The sequence below is a fragment of the Vicia villosa genome, linkage group LG4, assembly GCF_029867415.1.
Source record: "Vicia villosa cultivar HV-30 ecotype Madison, WI linkage group LG4, Vvil1.0, whole genome shotgun sequence".
Taxonomy (NCBI): Eukaryota; Viridiplantae; Streptophyta; class Magnoliopsida; order Fabales; family Fabaceae; genus Vicia; species Vicia villosa.
The window spans coordinates 153381389-153389886 of record NC_081183.1 but is presented as its reverse complement, the minus strand read 5'-3'; positions in this window follow the sequence as shown (position 1 = coordinate 153389886).

The following is an 8498-nucleotide window of genomic DNA, read 5'->3' as shown; positions in this document are numbered from 1 at the left end:
ATATACAATAAGATAGACACACCCTTGGGTAGAGTGACGATAAAACACAGAATGATCAGCTTCACTACGGACCATACTAAACTGTTGTACGACAGTGCTGAATCTGCCAAACCAAGCTCTCGGAGATTGCTTAAGACCATAAAGAGACCTGTGTAGCCTACAAACCATATCTGAGGACTCCCCCTGAGCAACAAATCCAGGTGGTTGCTCCATATATACTTCCTCTTCAAGATCACCATGTAAAAAAGCATTTTTGATGTCAAGTTGATGAAGAGGCCAATGTCGAATGGCTGCAATGGCTAGAAGAAGTCCAACAGATGTCATCTTGGCTACAGGCGAGAAGGTATCACTATAATCCAACCCAAAAATCTGAGTGTATCCTTTGGCTACCAAGCGAGCCTTAAATCGATCAATCTTACCATCTGGACCAACCTTCACTGTATAAAGCCAACGACAACCTACTAAAGATTTTCCAGGGGGTAGAGGGACCAGTTCCCAAGTACCACTGCTTTGAAGAGTGTTAGAACAAGATTTGTTCTGATCAATTATCTTAGTTTTGATGATAACAATAATATGAATTTTGCTTAAGATAATATGGTACTCTAATCCAATGCAATTTCCTTTTCAGGAAATATATAAAGAGTATGCATAATTCAGCGCTCAGAAGCTTTGTCTCAAAGGGTTCAGCATGCAACATCAGAACATGGTCTGGCAAGACATCAGAAGATGGTCGAAGCAGAATCAGAACATGGGTCTATGGAAGCATCAGAAGAACATGAGATCAGAAGCACTGAAGTTCTGATGGTATCACGCTCAGAAGCACTTCAAGGTCAGAAGATCAGAAGATGCTTTGCACCAAGCTGTTTGACTCTGATGATATTCAAACGTTGTATTCACAAACATCAGATCAGAAGGAAGTACATGTGGCAGGCTACGCTGACTGACAAAAGGAACGTTAGAAGCTATTAAAGGCAACGTCAGTAGACACAGCGTGAACAAGGCTCGAGGTAGTTGACAAAAGCGTATAACATTAAATGCGATGCTGTACGGAACACGCAAAGCATTAAATGCACTCAACGGTCATCTTCTCCAACGCCTATATATATGAAGTTCTGATGAGAAGCAAGGTTAACGATTCTGAACAAAACAACTCATATTAACTTGCTGAAACACTGTTCTATTCGAAGCTCAGAATCTTCATCTTCATCAAAGCTCACTACATTGCTGTTGTAATATATTAGTGAGATTAAGCTTAAACGTTAAGAGAAATATCACAGTTTGTGATTATAGCTTTTAAGAAGCAATTGTAATACTCTTAGAATTGATTACATTAAGTTGTAAGGAACTAGAGTGATCGTGTGGATCAGAATACTCTAGGAAGTCTTAGAGGTTATCTAAGCAGGTTGTAACTAGAGTGATCGTGTGGATCAGAATACTCTAGAAAGTCTTAGAGGGTATCTAAGCAGTTGTTCCTGGAGTGATCAGTGTGTGATCAGAAGACTCTGGAAGACTTAGTTGCTGACTAAGTGGAGAACCATTGTAATCCGTGCGATTAGTGGATTAAATCCTCAGTTGAGGTAAATCATCTCTGCGGGGGTGGACTGGAGTAGTTTAGTTAACAACGAACCAGGATAAAAATAACTGTGCAATTTATTTTTATCGGTCAAGTTTTTAAAGCTACACTTATTCAAACCCCCCCTTTCTAAGTGTTTTTCTATCCTTCAATTGGCATCAGAGCGCCGGTTCTAAGGTGCAAGCACTTAACCGTGTTTAGAAAAGATTCAGGAAGAGAAAAACGCTTCAGTAAAAGATGGCTGATGAAACTGCAAAGTCTACATCTACATCTGGCTCTGCTGAGCAACACAACGGTAACAATGGTTATATTAGACCGCCGGTATTTGATGGTGAAAACTTTGAATACTGGAAAGATAAACTGGAAAGTTACTTTCTTGGTCTAGATGGTGATCTATGGGATCTTCTGATGGATGGTTACAAACATCCGGTAAATGCCAGTGGCGTAAAGCTGACAAGGCAAGAAATGAGCGATGATTAGAAGAAGCTTTTCAGGAATCATCATAAATGCAGAACTGTTTTGCTGAATGCTATCTCTCATGCTGAGTATGAGAAGATATCTAACAGGGAAACGGCCTATGACATATATGAGTCCTTGAAAATGACTCATGAAGGAAATGCTCAAGTCAAGGAGACTAAAGCTCTCGCTTTAATCCAGAAGTATGAAGCCTTCAAGATGGAGGATGATGAAGACATTGAAAAGATGTTTTCAAGATTTCAAACTCTTACTGCTGGATTGAGAGTTCTTGACAAGGGATACACCAAGGCTGATCACGTAAAGAAGATCATCAGAAGCTTACCCAGAAGATGGGGTCCTATGGTGACTGCATTTAAGATTGCGAAGAATCTAAATGAAGTCTCTTTGGAAGAGCTGATCAGTGCCCTGAGGAGTCATGAAATTGAACTGGATGCAAACGAGCCTCAAAAGAAAGGTAAGTCTATTGCATTAAAATCCAATATCAAGAAATGCACTAACGCTTTTCAGGCTAGAGAAGAAGATCCTGAAGAATCAGAATCTGAAGAAGAAGATGAACTGTCCTTGATCTCCAGAAGGCTAAATCAACTCTGGAAGAACAAGCAAAGGAAGTTCAGAGGCGTCAGAAGTTCAAAGAAATTTGAACGTGGAGAATCTTCTGATGACAGAAGATTTGACAAGAAGAAGGTCATGTGCTATGAATGCAATGAGCCTGGACACTTCAAGAATGAATGTCCAAAACTTCAGAAGGAAAATCCCAAGAAGAAGTTTCATAAGAAGAAAGGTCTTATGGCAACCTGGGATGAGTCAGAAGATGATTCAGACTCTGAAGATGAGAAGGCTAACTGTGCGCTGATGGCGACAGAAGATGACGGATCAGAATCTACATCAGAATCAGATTCTGAAGAGGTATTTTCTGAACTTACTAGAGATGAGTTAGTTTCCAGTCTAACAGAACTTCTGGAATTCAAGTCTCAGATTAGTCTCAAATACAAAAAGCTGAAAAAGCTATTTGAATTTGAAACAAAGAAGCTTGAGTTGGAGAATTCTGAATTAAAAGAAAAACTTTTAAAATTATCCAATAATGTTGGATCTCCTTCTGATTCAGAAAAATCCACTCCTAGTCTAAACCATATTCTGAAAGAATATGATTTAAGTTTCAGGAAGTTCTTATCTAGAAGTATTGGCAGAAGTCAGCTAGCTTCTATGATATATGCTGTGTCTGGAAACAATAGAGTCGGCATTGGTTTTGAGGGTGAAACCCCATACAAACTTGAACCTGTTGATAAAATGAAAATCACATACAAGCCACTGTATGAGCAGTTCAAGTATGGCCACTCACATGATATTAGGCACACATCACATGCTCAAAGTTTTCACATAACACACACCAAAAAGCATGTGACACAACCTAGGAAATATCATGAAACTCACATTAAGAATTATCATGCTGTTCCTCCTATTGCTTACAATGTTAAACCCAAGTTCAATCAGAACTTGAGGAGAACTAACAAGAAAGGACCCAAGAAGATGTGGGTACCAAAGAAAAAGACTATTTCTTTTGCAGATTCTCTTGGCGACAAAGAAGATAAAAGTCAACATGTCATGTCACCTGGACTCAAGTTGGTCTCAACACTTGAAGGGAAGAAGGACTGTCTTCCAAGTTCTGGTACTTAAATCTGTTGAAGAAACTATGTTCGTAGGAGATCAGAAAAGAAAGTTTATTAGTCTTGGAACCATCTGTTTTGTTTGTTTCTAAAGCAATGGTGTTTCGTTCTTGATTATTCTGAATGCTCTAAATGCTACAGAATATACAATATTGAAACATTGATTGTGGACGAATCAATAAATATCTGGTTTGATGATAAACTTGTTTCTGATGAAACAAAGCAGCTTAAGAATTTCTGCATATACAGTTTTGTCTTATCAGAAGCTGCAGAACAAAGAAGTGAATCTCCAGAAGCTGTGTATATCAGAAGTAATGGATCAGAAGATCATTCAGATTTACATCAGCACACTTCAGAAGGAGTGTTTCCAGAAGAGAAACTTGATCAATTCAGAAGCAGTGATCGGAATCAGAAGGCGTAAAGCCTATTGAATATTTCACACCTGTCATCCATTATCTGATGATGAACACGTGTCTCAACGGTCAGTACGAAGCGTGCAGTTGAAAAGACGCCGACCTAGGTAACTGTATTAAATCATTTCATTTACCATGCTATCTCTCCTAATGTCATTTCTCATTTAATGCAAAATGATTTAATTATTTTCAAATCTTTTAAATAGCCCGCTTCAACTTCATTCTTTTCTCCTTCTCTCTATTTTGTTCTACATCTTCTTTTCGCTGCATCTGTTTTTTTTTTCAAACCCTAGTCTTTGTTCTGATCTTACGGCATAATCATCATGAACTCTTCCTCTTGTTCATCTTCCTCAAAAGAAAGACTTACTTCTTCACAAATCCTTCTATGAAATTATGAATATGCTCCTTTGAAAACTTGCTTGATACCCACGAAGGACTTGGAGGTTTTATGTGAAACTGCTGTGGACTTAAACAATCTTAAAGCGAATGGCTTTAAGTGTGATGCAAGAATCCTTGAGCAAGGATGGTCCAAGTACCTTAATAGATTGGTTGGTCCAATTTATCCTGATCTTGTGAAGGATTTCTGGGTACATGCAACGGTTACCCCAACGGCCATCATTTCATTCGTGCTAGGGCATGAAGTGGTTATCTCTGAAAAACTGATCAGGAAGCTATACAATCTGAATGATGAAGAAGGTTGGTCTGGTTTTCGACATGCATCTGTTGATTGGTCGATAGTTGAAAAACAAATCTCTCAGTCTTCTGGGATTGACTCGAATAACACAGGCACCTTGAGGCCATTTTATAGAGTATGGGCTGAGATTATTCTGGGTTCTCTTCACCACAGAAAAAGGATGCTCTCCTCTTCTTACATCAGTCCAGATCACAAGCACACTCTTTTCTGCATTGGCAAAAAGACTGAGATCAACATTTCTCATATTCTATTTGAGAATCTGAAGACTTAAATCTTTGAGTCAATAGAAGAGGAAAGGGCGAAGTACCCTCATCTTTCAAGAACGACTATTCCGTTTGGAAGAATGATTTCAGACATTCTTATTGAAAGCAAAGTGCTGGGCTCCATCAGAAAACTCAATGCATCCCATTTGCTTGGAGTAGTTCAAGGTCCCATTTTCAATGGTGTGGATTTGTTCAGATTAGAACTCATTCAAAATGTACCTTCTGTGTGCTCAAGCTTTCCTGACATTCTCTCAAGAAGAGTTGCTGTTGAAGGTTTTGCCTCCTTGTTTCAAGAAGAACTGCATCAGGTTGTCAAGTCTTACCTGGAAGATTGTGTTAGGAAGCAATCAGATATTGATCCTGCTTGGATCCGTGGCAGAGTACTTCCGTCCAAGGCTGACCTTTTGAAGAAGGATCAGAAGGAACAAAAGGCTAGGTTTAAAAGAAAAGCCCGAGAAGATGAGGCTAAGGAAGCCAAGAAGTTGAGAGTCACCTTTGATCCTGACAAGGTGGACTCTGAAGAACGAAGGGAGAAAAGGATTAGAGATTCCTTTCGCAGAACCAGATCTTCTTCTTCTGTGCAAATCTCCAGGCAGGTTTTTACTCCACCTCCCTCTGTCCCTAAACCATCCTTCCAATCACCTCCATCTGAACCAAAAATAAACTTCACCTTACCAAATCCTTCTCCATCAACCTCCTCCTCTCCCATTCTAAATCCCACTCCTCTAAATATTCTTCCCCCAACTCCTTCTGATAAGACTTTCTCACCAATTCCCTTTACAAATAATCCATCCTCATCAATCATTCTCTCAGTTATTCCCTCCTCCTCATCCACCGCACCTCCACCTTCTGTATCCCATCCCTTACCTACCAGAAAATCAAAACCCTTTTGTCCTCTCTACCCGGACTACAAATTCACCCTCAATCCGCCTGAACCTGAACTCTCTACCTACCTGGAACTTTTCAGATATGAGGTAATCAATGGCTTAGACCTTCTGAAGGAAGCCTTCCTAAATGGTCTGAATGATGTTTCTACAAGAAATATCTGGAAAAGATTTCGCAAGGTGTTTCAAGAAGAAGCAATGGGAGTACAGAAAAGACTAGTGGCTGCTGCCCCACGGCCTCGTGGAATTCTGAGGAATTATGAAGACTTCTGGTTTGCTAGTCTCAAAGGAAGACATCTGTTGGAAGAGAAGCCCTTCTTGGATGAGATGGAACAATTAAGACTGGCTGCTGAAATGGAAGCAAATCCATGCAGGGATATTGTTATCTTTATTCCTGATTATCCTGTTCTGCTCGGAGACTTCAAGACTCTCTTTAACTATCTGAGGGAAAACCCTTCTGAGAAAGACCCAAGCTTGGTCATTCCAGAAGTTGTTGACCCACCAGAAGTTGAAGGTCCTTCTGCTCCCAGGAATCTAGCTGCCATTCTTCAGGCACTTGAGAATGGAGACTCGGAAATTCCTGCTGCAGAATATGGAGATGCTTCTATGCAAGAAGCAGATGTTGAAGATCATGTTGCTGAATCAGATCCTGTTGAGGAAATCCCTGCAAATGATCTATCCATGGAAGCTACAGATCAAGTTGCTATTCCTGTGGTTGAAAGCGGTGAAGCTTCTTCTGATGAATCTTCTCGTCTTGCAAGGACTCTGGAAGAAATTCAGAAGAGACAGGATGAGCAAAGCTCACTCAATGCTGAGTTTAGAGCTTTCATGGTGAGGCAAGATGGACACAACAATGAGGTTCAAGAGATGCTGGCCAAGATCCTGTCAAGGCTAGGGCCATCTTAGATTGAGTCTGTGTTGTTTCTTTCTTTTCGTTGCATCTGTTTTTGTGCATCTGATCTTACTTATCTTCATGTACTTCTGTACCTGATGTTTGAACTTCAATGAAATCATCTTCTTCCTCCGTGTGTTTCTTTTTGTTTGTCTCTGAATCTTTTCTGTTTTTTGATGATATGACAAAAAGGGGGAGAAATATGTGATAAATGATTTGATTTAATCAGTTGCTTTCACTAACAAGAACTGCAAGTTCTATATGGTTTAAGTGTTTTGCAGGTATAAAGAAGTGAAGAGAATCCTCAAAGCACACAAGAAGCGAAACCATAAGAAGCGTTATTCTGTAAAAAGAATAAGCTTATGGAAACTGAAGCAAGCTGAGTGCTGTCAAGCTTCAGAATCAGAAGCACTGATAATAGAATTTGATCCATATTTGTCTATTTGCTCTGACAAAATTCTATTTGCTCTGATACATTATTTTAGCCTATATGGCTCTGATACATATCATGTGTTCTAATATACATTTTATGTTCTGACTCGTTCATGCTGACTTTTGTCGTTTAGTTTTTGTTCTGTAACATTTCAGGATGTAGAGATGATCTGATGATGCTCTGGTACATTCAACAATGTTCTGATACAAATCTAGCATGAAGTGATGTTGGTAGAAATTCAAAGCTCTGAAGCTATCCGAGGGAAGCAGAAATCAGAAGCTGTGAATGTTCTAAAGATCCAGAAAACTCAAGTTCTGAAGCTGTCCTAAATGGAAGCAGAAATCAGAAGCTGTGAATGTTCTGAAGATCAAAGAAATTCAAGTTCTGAAGCTGTCCTAGATGGAAGCAGGAATCAGAAGTTGTGAATGTTCTGATGATCAAAGAAATTCAAGTTCTGAAGCTGTCCTAAATGGAAGCAGGAATCAGAAGCTATGAGTGTTCTAGGGATCTAAAGAAATTCAAGTTCTGAAGCTGTCCAATGGAAGCAGAAGTCACAAGCTATGAATTCTCTGAAGACAGAAGCTTATGTGATCGTCTCTACCGAAATAATCAGGGAAGTCTTTTATTAAAGTTCTTCGAGTATTTATTTCAGGGGGAGATTATTTATCTCAGGGGGAGATTGTTAATCTCAGGGGGAGACATATTCACATGCTTATGCTATAGCTGTGTAATTTGTCTTTTGCCGTCTGCTCTTTCTGATCGCAAATTCATATCATTTATATATGTTTTTGTCATCATCAAAAAGGGGGAGATTGTTAGAACAAGATTTGTTCTGATCAATTATCTTAGTTTTGATGATAACAATAATATGAATTTTGCTTAAGATAATATGGTACTCTAATCCAATGCAATTTCCTTTTCAGGAAATATATAAAGAGTATGCATAATTCAGCGCTCAGAAGCTTTGTCTCAAAGGGTTCAGCATGCAACATCAAAAGATGGTCGAAGCAGAATCAGAACATGGGTCTATGGAAGCATCAGAAGAACATGAGATCAGAAGCACTGAAGTTCTGATGGTATCACGCTCAGAAGCACTTCAAGGTCAGAAGATCAGAAGATGCTTTGCACCAAGCTGTTTGACTCTGATGATATTCAAACGTTGTATTCACAAACATCAGATCAGAAGGAAGTACATGTGGCAGGCT